The sequence below is a fragment of the Symphalangus syndactylus genome, chromosome 17, assembly GCF_028878055.3.
Source record: "Symphalangus syndactylus isolate Jambi chromosome 17, NHGRI_mSymSyn1-v2.1_pri, whole genome shotgun sequence".
NCBI lineage: Eukaryota > Metazoa > Chordata > Mammalia > Primates > Hylobatidae > Symphalangus > Symphalangus syndactylus.
The window spans coordinates 28,316,899-28,342,703 of NC_072439.2; positions in this window are offsets into that span (position 1 = coordinate 28,316,899).

The following is a 25,805-nucleotide window of genomic DNA, read 5'->3' on the forward strand; positions in this document are numbered from 1 at the left end:
CTTGATTTTGTTTTCACCTCACTGGCTTTTCATTTTCAGTCTTCTCTATTGGTTTTTGTTTCCTTTCTCAAACTGTAAATGTTGAAGAGCCTTATACCTCAATTCTTGAATTTCTCCTCTCTAACTACACTCATTCATTAGGTGATCTAGACATACTTTTCAGCATGTTACTTTTTCACTTAAAATATATCTGAAATTATTTCACATTATTATGCCCTAATCTTTTCTGTTGTTGACCAGTATTCTATTTCATAAACTTTTCAAATTTGCATTTTCTTAATCAACTCTAACTAATGGACACTTTGATTGTTTTCAACTTTTCTTATTAAAAATATAGTTGGAGTTTGTGTGGGAATAACCATAGACTAAATTCTTGAAGGAGAATTGCTGGGTCAAAGTGTCTGTGGAGTTTTCATGTTGGTAATTAACAAATGGGCTCTCCATATGGTTTGTGACAATTTAGACTCCTAGTAGCAACACATGGGAACACTTGTATCTTTACATCATTTTAATATACTTTTATTTCATTATTATATGATTATTATATATTGATAAAATTTGTATATTGATAAAATTTGCACACTGATATGTCTTTGATATGTGCCCATTGGATAGGTGAAATAAGTGACGTTGAACATACCACATTTGAGTGATTTTCATTTCTCCGTAATGAGAGCTGGCTTTTTTTCGCATTTTCTACTGGAGTTTTAGTTTTTTTCTTACTGATTATAGGAGTTATTTTTTTCTTTAGGGCAATTAGCCATGATCTATACTATGTGTAATAAGGATGTCTTTCTAATTTTTTGACTTCATCATAATTTTGCAATGCATACTTTTAAAACATTTTATCTATTCTGATTTTGATAATTGGCAATTAAAGGGGGAGAATTAAGCATTTTTCTTGACTTGTCAGTAGAAATATTGGCAGAATAACAAATAGACCCAGTTGATAGAAGGCAGGAGGAAAGGAAGGAAGGAAAATGAAGGAAGAAATGAAGAAGAAAGAAACGACAGAAGAAAGGAAAAAAGAAAGAAAAAAGTTCACATTTATCACCTATCAAGTGTTCTTCCCAAAATATCTAACCTGATTCTTATGAAGACTTTAGACATAACTGACAATTTACAGAAAATATAATGGAGAGAGGAACAAATGTTATTAGACCATGAGCATATAATTGGATAAGCCTAGAAAACAATCTAAGAAATTCTAGAATACAACTTGACCTTATTCCCCCTTAAAAAAAAAATTAGCATCGTTAAAAAACAAGTATGAAGGGTTTTAGATTAAAAGATGATTTAAGAGACATAATGATCAAAACTGTAATCTTTCATTAGATGTAGTTCCAATTTTTTAAAAAAGTCTTCAAATATTTAGAGCTCACTGACAAAAGCATACATAAGCAAATTCAAAATTCTGTTATGCTCAAATTGTTCCCTAACATATTAATTGTATTGAAACAAATTCACATTTTCAGAACAAGCATTATAACAGAGCCAATTGCATCCATGAATTATCCATAATGCTTTGACTTAATAATCATTGGGATGGCTGGAGTATTGGATGAGTGCTCTGGAGGAGAAGTAAAGTGCTAAAGGTGTACTAAGATATTAACAAAGAGAGAGAGAGAGATGGTTTATGATACACCAAGATCCCTGTGGATTATTGTGTCAGCAGAAATTAGTTACTTGTATGCAACAATGCGTATGTTAGTAAGCATTGACCATTTCTGGTAATGACGGCCTTCAACTCAAACAAATGTGGTAAGAGAAAAACGGCTTTCCTAAGAGAGAGCACACCAAGTTGGTGGCATATTTAGCTAGATCCAGGCTGAGGTTCAGTTAGGTCAAAGAATCACCAAGATCACTTTCTCTTACCAAGTTGGAGGGTTATAACATTTACATATTAACTACTATATGTTCAAACTGCCACTTCCTCTGAACCTAATCTTCAGCTTTGAAATATAATGGATACCTAACCTCATTTATAGCCCCCAAATTATCCTACCCCAATGCTTACAAACAATTTAGGGACTTTCCATATAGCCTTGGCTTTTCCAACCCATGGGACTGACTGTGGTCTTTTTCAAGATAAAATACTTTCCCAAAGACATGCTTCACTTTGTTTTACTTGTGGTTGGCCCTAGAAAAGAGGTTTAGAAAATGTGTTTGGGTTATTGGGTTTAAAAATGTATTGATTCAGAATCCAGGATTTGGGCAACATAGAGTGTTTAGGAAGCTCAGAGATTTTATCACTGAAGTAAGAAAAATTAAAATGTTTGGGGGAGGAGAGATGCAAACAGTTTTGATTGAATATGGAATAGTGCGAGTGAGACAAATTTAGAACAGAAGAAAAATTACTGATGCACATGTGCTTCACAGGACATAATAGCATATTCAGAAAAAAATAACACTACATTGTAGAACAGCTGTGGCATTTAGGCCACTTCATGGTATGCTTTTCTTAGCTTGTCAGGCCTTTGAATTTGTTTGTAATATGAAAGGATTAAAATGTGTTATCAGGCTGCTTACCCCAGTAAAGTTCACAAAAGTCTCCCGGTTTCCCCCTTTTGTTTTTTTATCATTTCCCTCCTTCCTTCTGTAATATTTCTTTTATTCCTCATCCTCATATCACTTTATTCTTTTTTCTTTAGTTTTTGATGAAAATGAAAAACATAAAAATTTTATATATGCTTTAGAAGCACATCATAAGGAGAAACAATACCTCCATCAGTGAATTTAAACAATTGTTGTATAGTAAAGGAATCATTTCCCTTTTGAGAAACAGACTGCACTTATTCTATTAAAATGTCTTTGGATTTTGTATTTTAGTGTTTTTGAATGCTTAACAGGAATTCAGAATGTGGGTCTTCGACCACTTGTGTATTGGTTTTCTGCTGTGGCTGTAACAAATTACCACAAATCTTAGTGGCATAAAACAACACAAACTTATTACCTAAATAATTCTGTGGGTTAGAAGTCCAACACAGGTCTCACCGGGCTAAAATCAGTGTGTCAGCAAGGCTGTGTTCCTTTCTTGGGGCTCTAGAGAAAAATCTGTTTCCTTGCTTTTTCCAGCTTCTACAGGGCACTGAAATTCCTTTTATAGGCCCCTTCATCCATCTCCAAAGCCAGCAAAGTTGTATATCTCTGACCATTCTTCTGTAGTCACGCCTCCCTCTGAGCAGCCCCGGAAAAAGTTTCCTACTTTTAAGGATTCATGTGATTCGATTGGACTCATCTGTATAATCCAGGATACTCTTCTGTATCTCAAGATCCTTTACCATAATTACATCTGGAAAATTACTTTCTCTATGTAAGTTCCCATGTTCACAGGTTCCAGAAATTAGGACATGGGCTTTTTAGGGAAGTGGAGGAGTCATTGTTCTGCCTGCCACAACCTCTATAAGAGTCATATGGGTTTCTTGTAATTAAAAAAAAAGATTTCTACATTTTTTTTTTTTTTTTGCTAGATTTACAAGATGGAACTCCAGGAATTTGTGTGAATTTGTACTTTTAAGAGTTTCTCTAACAATAGCAAAGACGTGGAATCGACCTAAATTTCCAACAATGACAGATTGGATAAAGAAAATGTGGTACATATATACCATGGAATACTATGTAGTCATAAAAAAGAACGAGATCATATCTTTTGTGGAAACATGAATGGAGCTGGAGTCTATTATCCTTAGCAAACTAATGTAGGAACAGAAAGCCAAATACCACATGCTTTCACTTATCAGTAGGAGCTAAATAATGAGAACTCACAAACACAAGGAAGGGAACAACAGACACTGGGGCCTAATTGAGGGTGGAGGGTGGGAGGAAGAAGATGAGCAGAAAACATATCTTTTGGGTACTGGGTTTAATAATTGGGTGATGAATAATTTGTACAATAAACCTTCGTGACATGAATTTACCTATGTAAAAGCTGTGACACATACCCCTGAACATAAAAGTTTAAAAAAGAGCTTCTGAGATACTTTTTATGCAGACTAAAATTTGAACCACCCTAATCAACATCACAGCTACACATATTCTTCCCTTTACTCTCTTTCCTTCACTTCATCATAAGAAATAAATTTGAAAAACTCAATATACCCCTTTCTGATCCTTTTCCTCATTTTATGTACTATTCTTTCTCTCTGACCAAATCTAAATTGAGTAGCTTTGGGAACCTTGAACAAATGGTTTCTGAGGAACCTGCATACTGGTGGGTTAGGTGGTCATGGAACCGTGTCTCAGTTATTTCCAGCTCCTGAGCATAACTGTGATATCTTTAAATGAATTCTTCAATTTTTCCAGCTTTTCAGTTTAGGATAAAAATGTACCATGTTTAAATGAAATAACATCTACCAGATGCTTTAGCACAATTTTTCAAGCAGTCTACATTGTTTTAAATGCAGAATATTATAGACATTGAGCACTGTCATACTCTTTGGCTATTTAATTTAAAGTCTGGAATTCACCCAGTAGACCATAGTGGCTATAAAGTGAATTGACTAAATGGTAAGTAACTCACAATATGGAATGAAAAGTAATCCCTGTGCTTTAATGGCTGGACAGAGTGTGGCATATTAAGGACTGAATTTTCAGTAAATTGGAATGTCTTCTAGTAATAGGTGCCATTTAGGTAATTATTGTCACTTTTAATTAGTGTAGTTATTATTAATTTAAAGCTTAATATTATTAATGACATGTGAACACATTACTGTTTCTAAATTAGTGTCTACTAAAAGTTTGAAAGATAGTTGTATTTTTTGTGAAGTTGTAACCTGAAGTTTTCAATGATGTTAAACTTATAATCTCCTTTTAGACTTAGAAGATCAAATTTAATTGTAGTATTAAAATAAAAATAGAACCCTGCTAGACACTATATAGTTTTGTAATATTTAATAAGATAAAAAGAAGAAAACCATGGCACAGTGGAATAATAGACCAAATAGCTATTGGAGCAAATACAAGCATCACTCACCAAGGCTGCTCCTATTTTTGGATGAAATGGGTGGTGCTTAGTAGCATCATTTGAGCTGCTCAGTAGAAGTGTCTCCTAAAACTCTTCTTTTCATTGAGGTATGTATTTAATGATACTTTATTTAATGAAACATTTATTTCATCTCTAGGCTTAAATTTTGACCTCTCAATGAGATTTCCTCTGAAAATGCAGACATTCTTTGGTGAGGTATCACATTGAGATTAACATTGAATAATTTATTTAGCTAATTTCCTCCAGGTTAGGAAAGCCTGGGAGGAAACACATAATTATTACAAGAATGAGAGGGATGCAGAAAAGGGTAGGTAAGTATTCCTAAAACCCACTTCATAGCCCAGAACAAGATTATGTACACAGGCTAGAAGTCCAATGGGAGGTAGCATCTCTCAGTATCCATTCTACCCTTTGCCAAAGTCATGGCCATTTCCTAAATATTTGCTGGTAATAACAGATTCTCTTAGAAAGAATAAACTTTTCAGCCTCCTTTCTATCTTTATCTGGCCTTGTGACTATGCTCTTTAATGCAAGAGAACATGATTTGTGCAAATTCTGCAATGTGTCCTCAAAAACAGACAAGTCTTCGCATGCAGAAATGCTAGAGCTGGATCAGTCATTTTGGCTCCAGGATAGACTCTTCCTTTTAAGAATGAGAAGGCAAAGGACAGAGGGAGCCTGTGTTTCTGGTGGTCATGGATCTACACCACTAGCTCTAAACTGCCTCATTTCCATGGAATGAGAGCGAATCTTTTTACTCAATGAAGCCACGATTGTTTTGAATTTTCTGATGCCATTAGCTGAGCTGAATGCCAACTAGAACAGAAACCTTAATGGCTAATAATTCCTTTCACTGCTGATTTAGGACCAAACAGTACTTGAAAGAGGAATAATTAGTAGGTGAATGAGTCAGCAGTGGGTAAGCATACCAAATGGAAATAAATAATATTTAACTTGTCTTACTTATTTTTCATCTTCCTAGCCACTCATTATACTGGCATCTCCCTTCTATTTTCTTCTGATTCATTGACTCTTCCAAAAGTCATATACCTGTTTACATTTAGGCATTCATTTTCTTATTCAACATTTCTTGAAGATCTACTGGGTTTCACAGCACTGGGTAATATGTAAGGTATACAGATTTCACAATGAGACATAAATGCTATTCGGATAGCCTTTTGATTTCTTCAAAATATAGGGTTGAAATTGATCTTAGAAATCAAGAGGTCCCATATGTTAATTTCACACGTGAAGAAACTGAGACTGAAAGACACTCTATGTTGCACAGCCAGTTAGTGGCAGAACGGTGAACTGAAGTCGGAGCCTCTCACATTTGTGACCAGTGCTTTTTGTATTGTACCCTAGTTGTATTTCAGAGTTTCCATGGAAAGGGGGCTTCATCAGATTTTGAGGTGACATTTAATTTTGTAATTTAATTAGGGATAAAAGACTGTGTTCTGAAATTTTCCCTTTAGCCAAAAACATTTGAGAGCTTCACACAACTGCTCCAGAAATTATATATTGCTTCCTAATAATGTGCAAATGTGCATGCAGTGGTGGCAACTTTGGAACTCTGGATTTCAATTTGATTTTGAGAAATATTGAAATACTTTACTATCCAACTAGTAGTAATTTTAGTTGTAGTTGTGCAATGGTACAGAAGCCATAATTGTATCAATGTAGATTGGTTAAGAATTGAGTAGTTGCTAAACTGGAACTTAGTTCCAAATTTTCCTGCCCATAGAGACTGTAGAGCCGAGGAGAATTTTTCGAAATCGTAGAAACACTCTCTATTAATTGGGAGGTTTGAGTATAGAAAACAGAGCAGAAGCAGCTATTTTTCATATCCTATGGTTGTGATTCCCCTGTTCACCTTCCTTCAGCAGTGGAGTTTTAATGAATTGCTATAAAGCGTGAGGTGGTTTGAATCTCAGGAAAGATAAAATCATTGGGCTCCAAAAAAACCAAAACAGATGGCATGCCTTAACAAAGTTTTTTCTTCATATTTCAATTGTTCAAAAATATCTTCTGCAAAGCTGATGTCTGTTTTGTAAAGGGCATTTACACAGTGAGGAAGGAGCTAAATGAGTTGGGAAAAGCAGGTTAGACTGCTTAAGGCATTTTATTTTTATTACAACAGAAAAAAAATTTAATTAGTTATTTACAGTGTTTCAGGCTTGGAACTGTTTGTGTGCCAGAAGACACCCCTCCTTCCTTAGTAAATATGGGCTGATTTCTATCCTGTTTTGCTATTTTGAATGCTATTTTAAACATTTAATTAAATTTTAGATTTCTATCGTATTTTTGGAGTGGTATGCTTTATTCACAATGGTTAGTATAGTTTATATCCTACTAAATGTCTACAGCTGGTCCGAAAGCAATTATAAGCATCTCTTCATTTTGTACAATGTTCTGTGCTATGTCTGAGAATAAAGGTGAAGAGACAGGTTTCATGACCTCAGGAAGATCCCTTATGGGAGCCACATAAGGAAGATGTGGATTACTGGAGGAGAAAGGGTACGGAGCTAACTCTTTCTGATGGAACAGAAAAGCCTTTATACAAGAGCCCCTACCTGAGGCGAGAGCCGAAGGATGAGTAAAAGTTTACAGGGTAAATAAGGTGGGACTGGGGTTAGCACAGTAGGCAGAGGAAAAAGCAAGAATAAAGTCATGGAACGTGAGCAGACACATGGCATATTAAGTTATGTTAAATATTTTAGGATGATTTGAGGACTGAATATCGTGTTAGAAAATAAGACAGATAGGTTGCCGAGTGAAAGACTTCCATTCTTCTTGGAAATGATTTCCTGCCTTTACCATGCTCCTCAGTCTCCTGGGCTTTCACACCACGCTGCACCACCTCTCAACTTTCAGCTCCTAACCTTGCTTCACGTTACAATGTGGGAATAGACATCATCAAAAGGATACTTCTTCATTTTCCATCACCAAATTAATAAATATGCCTCAACCCATATCCATTATTTCCTTTTAGGACAGCGATTCAGCAGAGAAAATACCCATGGCCATTCCTTCTCTGTTTTGGATCCCATTCCCTTCGCCTTCTCATGAAATTTGTCTTCTGAGATTTCTTTCTTTGATGCTTCTACAACTCAGTATCTGATGTTCCCATCAGATAACAAATGTGCTCTAGTATTTCCCATCTTAGAAACAAACAGACAAATAAAATACAACAACCAACAAATAAAAACATTTTTTGACTCCACATCCTGCTTGAGTTTTTCTGATAAAAGCAGTACATATGCATCAAATATTCCAAGCGTGCTCCTAAGATTCCTAACTTCCCTGGACCATGAGTCTAGTTGTGGTCCATGGACTGGACTGTGGGTGAAAGTCATGTGTAACACTAACAGTGTGCGTCAGTCTTCAATAAATCCTTTCCCTGTCCTGGTGAACATAGAGGGCACCTGTTCCAGATGGCAGAACCACAGGATGGGGTTGGGGAGGGTCATCATTAAACACTGCATGAACAAAACAAACATTAACTGTGTAAAGCCCTTGGGTTTGTCTGTAGAGGCAGCTTGCTTAAGTCATCCTGATTAATAGAGTTACCACTTTCCACAACCAAGATTTTGCCCTTTTCCACAACCAAGATTTGTAGAGTTTTTGCGCAGATGTTTTCATCTTCTTTGCATGCTCCCTCCATTTCACTGGTCTCTTGCTAAGGTCAACAATGACTGCCATAATACTAAAATAAATTGAATTTTTAAAAATTTATGTTACAAGACTTAGTAGAATATAACATTGTCGACCACATCTCTTCGGAATAGCCTCTTTCTTGCCTTCAAATGTTCTTCCTATTCCTCTGGCTCTTTCTCTTTGTCTCCCTTGGTGACTTCTGCTCCTCTTCCCAATTTCCCAGTAACAGAGTTGTGAAGAATTGGCCTAAGACCCTTTTAAATTCCTATTCTGTAATCTTTTGCTTGGTTAGTTCACTACAGCTTATAATGCGATTTCTGTGGTGAGAACTCCCAGATTCCTTCAAGTCAGACAAAAGTTCTGACTTCTCACTCCTATGGCTGGATATTTGCCATTTTCACCAGCATTTCCTATAGGCATCTCCAACTTAATATGAACCAAAAAACTAATGACATCCCTTGCTTTCCATCTCCAAGATTGTTATTTTTATCTTTCTGTTTAACATAATTCTATCACTATTGACCCAATTTTTGACTTTTGGAATGTTAGACTTACTCTTGACAAGTTTCTATCAACCTATACGTCCAGATGATTAAGCGTTCATGATCTCTTCAATTCAAATAAATTTAAAATCTACTCCACTTGCTCTATTTCTGCCCAAACCTTGAAATGTTATGGTCTTTGGACTGCTTTTTCTGCTCTCAGCCTCATATCCCAATTCATCTTTTATTCAGCAGGTAGACCAATCTTTTAAAGTATCTAAGAAGTGTAGACCTATTTGAGGAAATGTTATAAATACAAATACTGTTACAAGAAGGATCATTTTAAATAAACCAATAAAATGTGAAGGAAATATATAGAGAGCAACATACAACTAAGATGCTCAGAAAAATCACTTTAAATCTTTAGGCATAAACATTTATTTAAAGCCTCATCACTATGCTATATTCTCAATAAAAGGGCAAGAAATTATCATTTTTGCATAGGCTATTACTTTTTTATACAAGTGACATAAATTACATAGTATCTCATTCAGCCAACAATTTTCCATCTATGGTACACAAATTTCAACAATAAAAAAGATGAATTGATTAGACGATGGTACGCCTATTTTTGAATGCGCCAGGTATTGTATTGTTCGATGCGATCGGTGAATGACACGTTATTCAACATGTTATCTTACAGCATTGAGTACAAATTTCCACATAAATAACTTAATAGTCACTATTAGTATCGAACCCAACAAAAACAAGAGTTCATACATATCCTAGATCATGATTCAACTAGTCTCGGTAGAGTTTAACTTTTTAGCACTATATCTAAGTAGCATTTTTCAACATTTGGAGGTCACAGTTCTCCAAACCTATTCCCCAGAAAATTGAGCATACTTACAAACACATCTCCTTAACACTTTTGTTGCAATTTTTTAAAAAATTACCGTAGTTGTAATAGTTAATTTTATACAGTGAGTAGTTTTGTTTTGTGTATGTGTGTTTTTTTTTTTAGACAGAGTCTTACCCTGTCGCCCAGGCTGGAGTGCAGTGGTGCGATCTCAGCTCACCGCAACCTCTGCCTACCAGGGACAAGCAATTCTCCTGCCTCAGTCTTCTGAGTAGCTGGGATTACAGGTCCCTGTCACCATGCCTGGCTATTTTTTTTTTTTTTTTTGTATTTTTAGTAGAGACAGGGTTTCACCATATTGGTTAGGCTGGTCTCGAACTCCTGACCTCAGGTAATCCACCCACCTTGACCTCCCAAAGCACTGGGATTATAGGCGTGAACCACCACGCCCCACCTACAGTGAGTAGTTTTTAAAAGGGAAAGTTTGTGTGTGAGAGTGTGTGTGTGTGTGTGTGTGTGTGTGTGTATGTGTGGTGTCTTTGACTATTTTATGAACATGTACCATGCTGTTTACTAGAATGACGTCTGTGAATCTCATTTTTTACTTATCTCTTAAGAAATGTTATTTTCAGTGGCTTAAAGAGCTTAAATCTCTTGCACAAGAGCAAAAAAAGAGAACTCCAAAATGTAGAAATCCAGATGCTTCTTCAAAGAAACAAGGCATTAATACAGGATGCTTTTGTGAATATTTTTTTCTAGTCTTGAAACCCAGGCACAAAAACTGTGGTGTCTTTTTAGTAGTACAAGAACAGATCTTTAAAATGGAATAAAGGGTAAAATACAAAAGCTGCATTTAAAAAGTCTATCAAATTTTGGGGTCACAAAGCTGTCATCACATCTCCCTTCTCTTAGCCAGGTTATATTTATTGTTTTGGTTTTAGGAATACAAATGCTGTAACAGACTTTCTCACTGTGAATGTCTTGGGCTGATTAAAGTTGTAACTTACAATTACTGTCAAGTATTTTAGTTTACTGCAACTTTTTAAAAAAAGCTTGATTTTGAATTTTTCTACATTGTTTTCCCTAAAATCCCCACCTCTACAATGGTCCTGAGGTAGGATTGTGAGGTAATGGAGCAGATATAAATTAAATTCATCCACCGTGACTAAGAGACAGCTGGTTGGTAGTGATAGAAGCACTGAACTTGTTGCCAGAATACCTAGATATATTATGGCTTTGTCATTTATAATCAACGAGAGCATATTTTTCTACATTCTCTGAGATTCTGGATTTTTAAAACATGTAAAATAGAAAGAGTACTATGTACTCCATTGGATTGTTGGGAGGATAAAATGTCTAATTTTTGGAAAAATATTTAGCACAGTACCTTTTGAATTCAGTGGGTTTTCAAAATACATTTACTAAATCTGGATTGAAACTCACGTAATTGATAGTAATAACCATTAAAATTTGGGGTTAGAAAGCACCTTAAATAATTTTTACCAATCCACTTATTTCTCAGGAAATAAAAACCAGGTGAGTTGACCTGCCTAGAATTACACAGCTAATGGCAGTTCTGTGGCTAAAACCCTGGTTTCCCATAGGCAACCCTGTGGGCTTTTCACCAGTTGACTCTACTGCAAGGAAAGTGACATGGGTCACTGTGTATGACCAAATATCACATGTCATAGAACCAACTTCTGTTAAGAGAAGTAGAACATTTAGGAATTATATAGCTGTGGTGTATGGAGAATTGGGTTCAAATAGGGCTCCTCTGTTTGCTAACAATGATTTCTGGTAAGTCACCTCTTTCCTCTGAGCAATGGTCTCCATAATACCCCTTTTGGATAACTCTTGCTTCAATTAGATTAGAAAAAATTTAATGAATAAACTTAGCACTGTGTTTTAAACATAGAGTGTTCAGTAAATATTTGAAATTTGGATCCATTTTGTGAATTAATTTAATGTATCCTGCCAACCTAGCTAATTTAGATTACAAAACAAAGTTTGCCTCAGATGATCTTTTCCTTAAATTGTCTAAACATCCTTTTAACTCTGTGGTTCTTGAGGCTTCTGGAAGCTTAGCCATGATGAATTAGGATAGTTAACTTTCTTCACATTTCCATAACAAAAATTGAATTGCAGCTGCCAAGTTTTGACACAGTTTCCCTACATAATCTCTTACTTGTGATTATGGAACTTTACAGTATTCTTTTCACCCTAGTTACTCATTCCACTGCCAGCCAGAGAAGGCTAAGAATTGTTTTTTTGTGGTGTCGTTACTATTATTTTTTTTTCCCCCAACCTTAGCCATAAGATAGGCAGTTCTGCCTGCCTGTCTTATTTTAAGGCCAAAGTGACCTACAGATGGAGATTGGCTTTAATTGGATCTATTTATATTCTCCTTTATTTCTGCTAGGGCATTGACCCATGCCAGGAGCTCTTCTGCCCAGTGGCTGCCCCAAATTGATACAGTACTTGACCTGTTACACTTCATTTCCTGAGCCTTTGTCCTGATAGAGTCTATTTCCATAACCCTCAGAACCCTGACATCACTGGGATGACAGGCTTTTTCTTTAACAATTGTCTTCCCCCAGACTAGCTTTCAATATGACTACTTCATTATTAGCAATGTATTTTTTGCTAGCTATAAAATGCAGATAGGTGATGGTGGAGTATTTCCTTACCGATTTCCTTTAAATTCAGGCTGTCATTTCACCCTTAGACTTGTGCAGTGGTGAGTGACACCAGCTGGAGATTTTCTTTTCTTCCTCAATTGTTAGGTATTATACTTGTATCCCCCCGCTCCGTGGTCCATGATAACTTTGTCATTAACGGAAAGATTAATAGAAATGCGGTGAAATCGTAAGACTCAGTTTACGTCATAGTCATATGACTTTAAGAATGCCTGCTACTTTAAAAGTAGATTTTGAAGCTTTGAATCAGAACATGGTAGATCTGTATGCCTTGGAAAGATGTCCAGCATATCTTGATATATTGTTAAATAAAAAAGAAACTGTAGAAGAACATTCTTGGCATAAATGCATATTTGAGATATATATGGATGTGTATAAATATAGATTAAAATAGTTTCATGAGATACAATTAAGAACAATATTCCATTTCTATTTTACATATTTCATAATAGTTTGAATATTTGCTATAACTTAGTATTTTAATAATTTTTAAAAATTAGAATAAAACGAGTTTTAAACATCAAGAATAACAAAAGAAATGAGAAAGTTCTAGCAGATGTATACTATTCAAAGAGAATGCTTTGCTTTTTTGAGTTATGCTGTGGAGAAGAATAAAGATCATGTTGACATTTCTTATTAGAGCTTCTTAATACTTACATTTAATTTTTAAATTAAATTTACCTATTATCAGCCCCCTCATCTCTCTATTATATAAAATAATCATTTTGAAGATATTTATGCAATTAAAAATATTTAAGCGTGTTTAATTGGACATATTAAAATGTGGATTTTTAAGTCTCTTCCAACATTAAATAATTTATCTACATATAAAAGAGGAACAGTGGTAGTGAAATATATGAGTTAATATAATAGCTAAATATACAACATAGAAAGTTGCATAAAATAGTCTTCTCTGATGGTTCGTGATATATTTGATGTAGTGCCACAACGTAGTATTGTTGCTTTGTTTTCTGCCCAAAATATGTTAAACACGATCACTTTATCTTTTCTTTAAGATAGGTGTGAGTGAAAACTTTCTGCAAGTTAGGGCCTGTAAAAGAAAATGTTTGCACTGAACACTTGTTAAAAACGACAAGACAGATATTATTTGAATACGGCAGTAAGGGAGACAATCTTCAGTATAGAGATGAACTCAACTCCAAACACAGCAAGGACAGCTGGTAATTTATAACCAGTAAGCAGAGTAAGGGGATCAGTAGATGAAATTTCAAACATGAACTTGATTAGATGTTAAGGTTAGGGAGATTCTTGCTAAACTGGCTTAACAGGATTCGTGCTAATGCTGGGCTAGGTAGTCGAAAATTGAGGCCGTGTCCAGAAGAGGGCTCAAAAGAGCCTGACTAAAGTTTGGTCATGGAGGAAGTCTGGTCAGGTCTCAGAATGATACATATCAGGACATGATCTGTTATGAGTGATCTACAAACAGGTTTCCTTAGTAAGAGGTGCACCCAGGTAAGCGGAGGAGATCCAGTGTTTCCTAAAGATTTCTTGAGTTCCCTGCATAGTATCTTTCTATATCACTGTACATGCTTATGGGAGTAAAATGACATATGAGGTTGCTTGACACACAAGCAAAGGGCAAAACATTGATGTATTGAAGTGCCCTAAGCAAGGTCATCATTACTTATGTGCATTAGAACATGCTTTGGGGTTTTGACTCTGCAGTCTAATTGCTTGGACCTCTAAATATCTCAGCTCTAACTCCTTCTTGCTCTGTGACCTTGGGCAAGATTCTTACTCTTTCTAGGTTTCTATGACTGAAACTGCCTTCGCAAAAAATTATAACTGAAGAAATTGTGACAGTGAAAGAGAGCTGATCTAATTGACTCCTTCTTCCTTCTAACCTCCAAATTGTCCTTGCTCATTATTGGGCATAGGTCAAACTAACTTTGGGAGGAACTTAGTTTGTAGTTTAACCTTCCAACAAAGATGATAACAGCCCCTTTCCAAAACAGACCCCCATCTTGCCTGGGTACTAGACTGTTTTTCCCTACTAATAAATTAGCCACAAAATTAGAAATTATGGCTTAGGACTTACTCTTGTAAAACATGAGATTAGTGCTTGAGATATTTTGCAGATTCTGTGTTCCAGTGCACCAGCTGACACGACCCAGATCAATACACTGGCTCATCTGGTCTTGTGGTCCTCACTCGGGAACTGACAGTGCAAGAGGAGACCTCCAACTCCCTGTGATTTCATCTCTTCCCCAACCAGTCAGCAGCAAATACCCATTGCATGGCCATCCCTTCTCCCAAACTGCCTTTGAAAACCTCCTAACCTACCAGTCTGAGGGAAGATTGATTTGAGTAATAACTCTGAAATGGTTTCGATCTGTGTCGCCACCCAAATCTCAGGTCGAATTGTTATCCCTAGTGTTGGAGGAGGGGCCTGGTGGGAGGTGATTGGATCATGAGGGCGGATTTCCGCCTGGCTGTTCTCATGATGTGAGTGAGTTCTCACTAGATCTGGTTGTTTAAAATTGTGTAGAACCTCCCCCTTCTCTCTCGGCCTCCTGCTCCAGCCACGTGGGACATGCCTGCTTCCTCATCACCTTCGGCCACGATTGTAAGTTTCCTGAGGTCTCCCAAGACATGCTTCCTGTATAGCTTGTGGAACTGTGAGTCAACTAATTCTCTTTTCTTTATAAATTACTCAGTCTCACGTAGTTCTTTATAGCAGTGTAAGAATGGACTAATACAAACTCTGTGTGGTATAGCCAGCCTTGCATCAATTAAACTCTTTCTTTACTGCAGTGCCATGGTAAGTATCACATTATTATGAGGGTTAAATGAGTTAAGCTATGTAAAGCATCTATGGCCATAGTAAATTATCATGAGAATGATATGTTTACATATACAAGTGTTTTAATATAATCTTGCCCATAATAATTTTTCAAAAAGTGTTTGTTTTTGAGTTTATAATGTTGTTTTTTTCCCTAGCCATCTTTTAAGAATCATTTAGCCTTCTCTAAACCCCTTTTTAGAAACATCTCTATATTTTCTTTAACAAGTCTGAGATTATTCCATTTACTATTCCGGAAACAGCTCTTATGTCTCCTGTACTTGGGAGCATCTAACACATTTTTACAGTGGTTAAAGTATTTTATCTTTAGCAAAGGATTTGGGAGAACTAAGATAGCTTTTTAATAGTGGGTATATTGGGTTCTCATAATACATATATTTGATAATTTCATTTTACTATTTATATATGTAAATTACACCATATCTTTCTAATACTTTAAACACTCTGATGTATCTTATTGTATTTAAAATTAAACTCTTTGCCATAGTCTATAATGTTCCGTACTATACGAGTTTTATCGATTTGTCACATTAAACCCTTCGCATTAAACACCTGTCACGCTAGGACTGTTTTTGTAATTCATTAAATTTGCAAATGTCTCTTGGCCTTAGAGCCTTTGCATGGGCTGTTCCCTCTGCCTAGAATACTTTTTCTCCCATTCTTTGTATGGAAGTCTCCTTATCATTTTTGTTTTCGTTAAAATATTACCTCCTCTGAGAGACTGACCCTAACCACCCTCCATCATCTATCTTCATCAGTCTCTCCTTTGGTTCTTACATAAGACCTATCATTTAAAATTCTTTTTATTAGTTTAATTGTTTTTCTTGGTATCCATCAATAGAATGTAATTTGCATGGTTCAAATTACACATTTGCAAATGATTATTGATGAATTTTCTCATTTTATGTCTTACTATTTTCTTAAGCACAGTGTTTTAGTTTTCTCTTGCAAATGAACTGTATAAACCTTAATGTTGGTGGGAAAGCTATCATTAAATTAATTTTTAAAACCCGTGGAAATTGTTTTTACTGGATCAACAAATTCCCTGGCTTATGAACCCATTAAAAATCTATCCTGTGATTAAGAAGCGAAACCAACTGCTTAGAAAATTACAATGAATCTGCCTATTTTCATCTTCTAGTTTGAGATAAAAGGGGAGAAGGTGTTAAATCAAAGTAAACAGAATGTTTACTTTGCTTTCAGTTTTAATAAGTAAATGTATTATTCACAGTTAGGGAGTTTTACTTTCTCTCGTGTTTTTTTATTATTTCACAAACAGTTCTTTTTTCTTTTCCCAAACTTCCTTATATCTCTCTCATCTTTCTTAAATAAATAAAACGAAGCAAAATTTTTTTGCACAATGAACTGCATTTTTCAATATCTTATACTTCATTCATGTATATTTGGATTCCTTTAGAATTTATGTTTGGTCCTGATTATAATGGTCACAATTGAAAACAATTTATCAATTTTCATAGTGTCATATATATTATGTTTGCTTAAAATTTCAGCAACAATTTTGCAAATATTTTCTGAGCATCTATTATGGCCAGAACACCATGCTGGGTACAGGATACATGTTGGTGTATTAAAGAGATTCAAATTACCAACAAATTCAAACTAGTATTCTTTTAACTTAAAGTCACAAATCAGCACTTCCATACTATGTATAACTTCTATGGAATTTTTCATGTGTTCCAAATATAATTTGTTTTGCTTCTGCCTAATCACCGAACATGATAGGGAGATACAAGAACTATTGCTATGGCTTTTCTGTAATGTAGTGGTTATCAGTATTTTCACCTGCCCAGCCTTCCGTTTACTGATGTAATATAACTCAGTATTACTACTTTTAGTCCATGTAGTTTGGTTGAGACTGATGCTGCCTCCTAGGTTGGGCACATGATTCAGGCCTGGCCAAAAGGAATGGAATAACGCAAAGACTCAGTTTTGAGGTTTCAAGCAGACGTGAGCAAGCCAGGGAGTCAGTGTCAATCTGTGAAGTTTGCTAGAAGAACTGAAATGGAAAATGAGTGCTCTCTTGCCATGCTGGTAAAATGTAAGGGGGAGTTCTGCCAAGATGGAAGCCAGCACAGAGGCAAGTATATCTTACAGTTCCCCCAACTTTATTGCTAGCAGCTGTGTTTGGAATCAGGCTTGAATACATATTTTCCCTGAACTTCACTTATTTGAGCCAATTTAACCTGTTTTAAATTTAATCCAGTTTAAAAAAATAATTTTAAATCTTAACTGCCTAGAAAAATACACATAGTGACCCTTGAATTTATTGTGAGTCATCATCTCTGGAGGAAAACAAACAAATTGGGAAGATGCTCAGTGAAGTTACAACTAGTTCTTATTTTGATAGCTTGTAAGAACCGAGTGGATCAAGAAGAAGGAGAGGGAGCTGATGAGGAAATAGCTGGAGTATATAGCCTTGGAAGGCCTAGAGAACATTATGATTGCATTTCCTCATGTCTGCAGAGGTATAGAATCAGAAAGAGAGCCTCACTTACATTGACCATTAGGAGGCAAAACTTGAAAGAAACATAACTGTAATTCTGCTTTTAATTGTTAATAAAGAGACATCTTAACAGATGCATAATAATATCCAGTGGGCTAGTTCTACTGAAGAGGAACCAGACTTGTTCTATATGCCTCAAATAGGACCATTGGGATCAGTGAGTTTTAGCCACAGAAAAGAGACTTCAGCTCCAGATGAGGAAGAATTTTTAAACAAGTTTTCTGAAGAGTAAATGGACTGTTTTAAGAAGTGGGTATCTCATCACCAGAGCTTTTCACTTATATGCCAGATAACCAACAGGCGTGAATGTCGACAGGCAACTGAAGTACATAAAGGTAGGCTGGACGTGAATGTCTTTCCTATCCTGTGCAATCCTGAAATGTGAAAGTTCAATAGACATGGTAACCCAGCCTAATTTGGCAGTTATTCTACCTAGGTCATTTAAAGACTTCATTCTTCCAGGAAAGAGACATCTAAGTAAGTATATTTTGTATCTCTATTAATCACTATTAAAATATGCTAACATAGCCCTCTAAGAAATATTATCATAATAAAATTTTTTAAAAATATTGAAATGACCAGTATTTTTACTGAATTTATTTTTCAGTCAAACAAACTGAAAAGCAACCCTCAAAATCTCTTGCTGGGTTTCAAAAGGGAGTGAGAATTTGGCAATCTTCCAACTATTTTGGTCAATAGAAACTACCAAACTGTAAGATCTAAATAGTTAAGTGATTTGGATTTTGAGATCAATACAATTAATTATGCAATTAGCAAATCCTCATACTTTATCATGTGGATCATTGTTTTTCAATTGCTGTGAAGTTTTTTTATGCGTGAAAATATTTTATAATTAAAATTCTATTCTTAGTTATTAAAAGTAATAAGGACATGCTCTTTTAAGTGTATAATATTTGACTTAAATACATACTTATCCTTTGTGGAGAGAACACCAGGAGGCAGTATGACGTTGCGGTTCAGAGAATAGGCTTGGGAGTGACAGAGCCTTGGGTTCTAGTCTTTGAAGAATTGCTTTATAGGTAAGTGACCTTGGACAGGTTATTAATTTTCTTCAGCGTCAGTTTCTTCATCTGTAAAATAGAGATAATATGCTCACCACATCTATCTATAATGCAGTTTTTAATCTCAATTCATATGAACACTTTAGGTATCTTAGTTTTATGCTTTTTTTCTCTTATTTGTTGTTTCCTTTAAAAGTCCTACTCATTTTTTTTAAGGATTAACCTAAAGATCTCCTGACCCCGAATAATACATCTTGATCCCTGTCTTATTTTATCATACCATCTCTTCAACTGCTCCTTTCCAGTAATTATTTTAATTGTAATTTTGTTTTTTCTTATGTTTTCATGATTTTAATTTCTCTTTTCCTTGTCTATCTTAAACCTTTTCAAAATGTTATTTTCTCACATCATGCCTGGAACAAGTGCTCAATAAATATTTGCAAAAGAATAAATAAAGGGCTTTTGATAAAAATTCAGTGAGCTAATGGGCCACAAACACTTAGAAAACAGTTTCAGTATTGTAAGAAATCGCTATTAACAGAAGCTTTATTCCTTTCTCTCCTTCACTCACCAGAATCCTATCATAGAAACCTTCAAAATATAAATAGTAACAGCTAGAAATTCATTTCAATAGATATCTAGGAAAATTCTTTCATAGAGCTTACCAAAACTACAACATAGATCTACTTAATTTTCCTGCCTCTCTTTGCCACTGGACTGTAAACTCTTTGAAGACAGGGGCTATGTGTATCTTGTTTCTTGCTGTACTCCCAGTTCATCTTACAGTGCCATATTATGACATTTGTGATTTATCCTAAGGAAAATGAAATTCACAAAGTTTTTCAGGCAGAGCAGTGGCAGTATCAGATTTGATAACTTAGAAAATCATTCTAGCTGCTGGATGGAGGCTAGATTAATGTGGGACCAGAGTGTATGTGGACAGAGCAGCTGCAAGGCTATCACAGTTTTCCATGAAGGAAATCAAGATGACTCAGACTAGGCTAGATGGAAACAGACATCCACACACATAGATGAATTCAGGGTATATTATGGAGGTAGAATCAACAGAATTTGGTGACTGATTAGGTGATGGTGGGTAAAAGAGGGAGATAAATCTATTATTATTATTACTATTAAAAATTATTAGTATTTATATTTATTTAGATTATTGATAGCATAAAAAGGGGTTATCAAAGTAAAATGATAAAATACTTCTCTCTTGAGATATCAGAAATGTGAATAGAATCAGCAGATGGCTTGTAAGTTAGAATGCTGGCAATTTTTGAAACAACCTTATTGAAGTATGATTGATATACATACAAAAAACTGCACATGCTTAATGTGTTCAATTTGATGACTTTGGACATATGCATACACCCATGACATGATCACCACAATCCAGGTATTAAGCATTCCATCCCCTCTAAAAGTTTTCTTGTGTCTCTTTTGTTTTTTGCTTTTGCATAGTAAATCACTCAACATGCAATCTACCTCTTAATAGATTTTGAAGTGTGCAATACCGTATTATTAGCAACATAAGCACTATCTTGCACAGGAGATCTCTAGAACTTATCCTGCATAACTGAAACTTTATACCCATTGAGCAACAACGCTCCATTTCCCTCTTTCCCCAGAGTGTGGCAATTATCTAGATTTTTGGCAATTATTATCTAATATGGGTGAGTGGAAAAAACTTAAAACTGAGGGAACAGGACATACGTTAAGAGCAAAGTTAACACTTTGTTGTCTGTGGAGCAGGGAAAGGATTGTGGAATTGGTCGGTAAATAGCTCTTTCCAATCCAAATGACTGGCATGTCTCTCTGTTTCTTTCATTTTTTATGGGTAACTGAGACTGAGGACAGATCAGAGCCTCGTGCAGGCAAAATGACTGACATGCCCAGAGTGAAAAAATATGAGGTCACTGACACTCCAGAGACAAAGAGCACATGTACAAAGAAAATATAACTGGGAAAAAAAGGAAAGGGTAAAGAAAAGAAGTAGCCAAGTCTTGTATGAGAGTGAGCCCAATTCATTGGGCAAGTGGTCTTAGCAAAATGATATGAACAAGATATGAAGAAATGCAAGAGCAATGCAGTTTGAGTTCAGTGTAGGAGAAGATGGGAGAGGGCGGTTGTGAAGCTGCTGTTCTGTGACAGGTGGTGGGCTAGGTGTTTACGTATGCTGTCATGTTTGGTTCTTGTTATAACCCTATTAGCTGAGTTTCATTTCTATTTCCGTTTCCCAGAGAAAGAAACACACTTGGGCTAGTTTCGTCACTTGCTTATGTTCACACATTAGTCAGTGCCAGTGGCTGGACTAGTTCCCAGGTTTGTCTAATTCCAAGGCTTTTAAAAATTTTAAACATTATGCCACAGCTCTCGACTCAAAATCCTTCTGGGACCAGGAAGGTTATATAAATGAGCAAAACTGGCTGGAGTGTGAGGCACTGGAGGTGGAGGGCACTTTGTAACCAGAGAGCTTATACTTCTTTTAAAGGGGGAAGTGTCTTTAGCTCCAGGAAGATACTGCCGCATGGGGATGTGGGCTCTGTGTTGTCAGATCTTCCAACTTCATAAGACAAACTGAGAATTTGTGTTTTTATGTGAAATCTCTTAATTTGTAGATGCTGCTAATTAATTCAGTATTTCAGAAAGCTTTTGACTGATTAAAAAAAAAAAACCACAAAACTGCTTTCCAGGCTGAATCCAGCCTAGTGACTACTGGGTGGTAATCTCTTGATCTCTGTGTTACACCTGCTGCTTGGGGCTCACTTGGCAGTTGGCACATTAAAACCCTGTGACACAGTGGCTGGAGATTTTGTAAATACATAGGTAGTCAGAAGACTGTAGTCACACAAAACAGGTAATCAATGGAAGAGCAAGAACAAGACAAACAATACTCTGCTCCCATCACTTGAGGGATTTTAGTTAGGACTGGATGAATGCAGAAAGTCCATCTACACTGCTGGTGTGTGGAGCTAGCTCACGATAGCTCTCAAGAGCCAAATGTTAAATAAATACTGAAGAATTTTGTCAGACATTGTTAAACCATTGGTAGCTTGAAATCAGTGATGGTGGAAGAATCTATACCACAGAAATCTGCAAACACTAAAAATCAGAGCTTTTCTTCCCCAGAATGTCAGCACATCACATCACTGCCTGTAACTGTAACTTATAAAAATGTTTGATTGCTTATTAAGTAAAGACATTTAAAATTTGTTTATAATATCATTTGGTTAACCCCTAGTAATCCATCTGTCTCTAAAGTACCAATGTAATAAATCTATTCAGGACTTGATGTTTAGGTGAGCTCAGCTTATCATTTCATTTCCTTTGGTGGGCCTATGATGATGACTCCATGACTGAAGTTCTAGAAGCAACTGTAACAAAAACTGTATCCAGAAGAGAGAATAATTCATTCCATAATTGGTTTTGAATGATATTAGCTAATACTTAGCACTTCTACTTGCCAAGGTATTCTGAGATTTACAAAGATCAAACTTGTAATTTTCACAACAGACCTATGAAGTAGATGTTTTAATGTTATCATCATTTTAATGATGAGGAAATTCAAGTACAGAGAAGGTCATACAAATAGTAAGTAGTACTGGTGGTAATTGAATCAGGTACTCTCACTTTGCAGTATGCCAATATGTATACTATATGGCTAAAAAAATGAATGGCCTTGAAGTTACTATTTTTAGTTGAATCAGCCTGTACATTGGTTTATTAACAAGATAGTAGAAGAAATAATAAGGGTTAAGTAACACACATAATTCCTGGATCATAGTGGATTATTACTGTAAAATAATCTTTCCTGTCTCCTACTGAAGGCTAAAGATATTGCACAGAATTGTCACATAACACCTTCACAGACTTGATATATCTTAATAAGAAATGAAAATGAGGCAAATTATTCAACTTTACATATTATCAAACATTCAGGTGTTGGGAAACAATAAGAAAATTGAATTTAATTCTTATTTAACTAAAATATTTTCCCATAAATGAATAAATGATTTGAAAGACCCAACTCCACACTCTTAAATAATTTTTTCCTGAGCTCTCCACTTACTTTTCAAAACATGCTACTCTGTCCCCAAAAGTAAATTATGTAAGTTACTTCACCACATAAATTAGTATAGTATGCCATATGGTATCAGGTATTATAAGCCTTAATATATTTTTATGCTGTTATTAAGGCAGTTATGTGTTAGACTTTAAGATTAGAAAATGTTTTCAATTGTTTTAGAAATTCTGAGAAGTAAAGTTTCGTTTACACGTGCATGAATATTGCAAACATTTACTCGTAAGCTTTTCTGTCACATTTCAATAGATTTTTAATTTTCCAATGTCTCTGAATATAAACTTCTTTTATCTTGGCCATACAAAAATTGCTATAAATTTATAGTGTTGGCATTGTCTTAGAACTCATCAGAATTATTTTGGGCCTTAGGAAAGAAAAAATTCTTTCCCTAATTTGTCCAGAAGCCAAAGGCCTAATTTTCTTTCTTTTTAATTCTTTAATTTTATACTAAATAAGATATGAGGAATTTTAATATATTTATAATCAAGGTTCCCAGATTTACTCATTTTTGTGGAATTAATCAGTTCCTTCAGGAGATGTTATGGATACAATGTAGATATCAATATTTACTGAATGCCATGAAAGGAAAACATTAGGATGTTCAAGAGTTTTCAGGGGGCTTGGAAGATAAGACAGGCAAAATAATTGAGCAGCAATACAGGAGACGATTTACAAATGCTGAATGTGGTAGAGAATATAAATCAAAGAGTTGTAGAGATAAGACAGGGCTGACTTCAGGTCGGGCAGTAGGCATTGCCATGGCGCCAGTCCTTGAGTGAAAAGATGTGTCAGGACTAGATTTATTGGGAAGACTCTAAGGAGAAAGTGAGATTTCAACTGGATCTTGAAGATGGGTAGGGAGGGGCTAGATGTGCAGAGAAGAGGAGGAAGGGCTCTCTAGATTGCAAAAACCAAGGTACCATCTTAAGTATTGGCCTTTAATGTATGCAGGTCAATGGTAAGTCTGTCTGGCTGGAAAGGGCTCTTACTGGGTGAAGGATACATAAGGCTCTACCACTTGGACAGACCAGGCAAGCTATGTTTTCTTTTCCCAGATACGAATTTTACTGGAATTATAATCACATACTGTCTTAGCAGAATTATTTATTGGTTCTTAAGATTGTATTCTTGGCCGGGCATGGTGGCTCACACCTGTAATCCCAGCATTTTGGGAGGCTGAGGTGGACAGATCACTTGAGGCCAGTAGTTCAAGACCAGCCTGGCCAACACAGTGAAACCTTGTCTCTACTAAAAATACAAAAAAATAGCTGGGCATGATGGCACATACCTGTAATCCCAGCTACTCCGGAGGCTAAGGCATGAGAATCTCTTGAACCCATGTAGTGGAGGGTTCAGTGAGTTGAGATCATGCCACTGCACACCAGCCTGGGCAATACAGTGAGACTCTGTGTCAAAAAAAAAGCTTATTTTTTAATTTCATTATTTTATTTTATTTTTTATTGCTTATGAAGAAAAATTAATGTTGTATTCTTAAATAAAAGGGAAAACCAGAGCTACAATCTAATGATTGATTCATTCAGACATATATTCAGTGTCTTATATATCCCAAGAATTCTTCTACGCTCTTGAGACACAAAACAAAGCAAACTGTATTGCCTGTCTTCAAAGAGTTTACAATCAGTAAAAAATGAGATAATAATCGGAATAACTTTGACACAAGTATTATGGATTTTGTACAAAGGATCTTGGGAGTATGGAGGGAGAAGAGACTTATTTTGAACAGGATAGACTAGAATGTCTTCAAAAATTAGTTGATATTTGATCTTGACAAAAATTTTTGCCCAGAGAGAGAAGAGAGTGCAAAAGAATGTGCGTAAGGCAGAAAGACTGTTTGTTGTTAGGAGTACACTATTGAGCCTGGATGGGGCTGGGGTGCAAAATTGTGCATAGCTCCTGTCTCTATGTGTGTGTGTGTGTGTAAGTGTGTTACAAACATTTGTGTTGGCTTAACTGCAGAGGAGTGGTTGTAGAGAGAGAGGCCTGTGCTGTCATATGATAACACACTTGACCTTGAAGGATAGGGTTAGATGAGAGCTGAGCTCATTGTTGGATGTGAATTGGAGGTTGGATACTTCTGTTACATGTCTCCAATCATAAAAGCAATTTATTTGTCTCATATTGAAAAGTGATACTGTCATTCGTGTTATTTCCTTCATTGAACTTAAGATCGACTTTATGCTTTTCAGTTACAAGCACCATAAACTCTCCTGTGACCTTGTGCTCTAGTCGCATGCAAACCTACTTGGCTGCAGTCTGGATATTATTGACAATACATAATGCATTGCTAAGTCATTGAAAATCTGCCACAGGCTTCATTCCAAAAAAGTGTATTACATTGCTCTATAGATGACTTTTCTTGCTCAGACTCCATTAGAAGACTTGAGCTGCCCTATTCTTCCCCCGTACCCAGAGAGAAAGTGCTTCTCTGAACATATGGAGCACCTTTAAGGGCCTTTAGAGAAAGCAAATAAATATGCAAAATTTCTGCTGTAGACCATCAGTACTATGTAGAAACTCAAGGCTATGCCACATGTGACACTGACCTGTTCATTCACTTGTTTATTTCTTTAAATAAGCATTTATCAGAAGTCCACTGTGCCAGGCACTTTGCTCAGTATTAGGAAACCAAAGTCAAATAGGCCACAATGC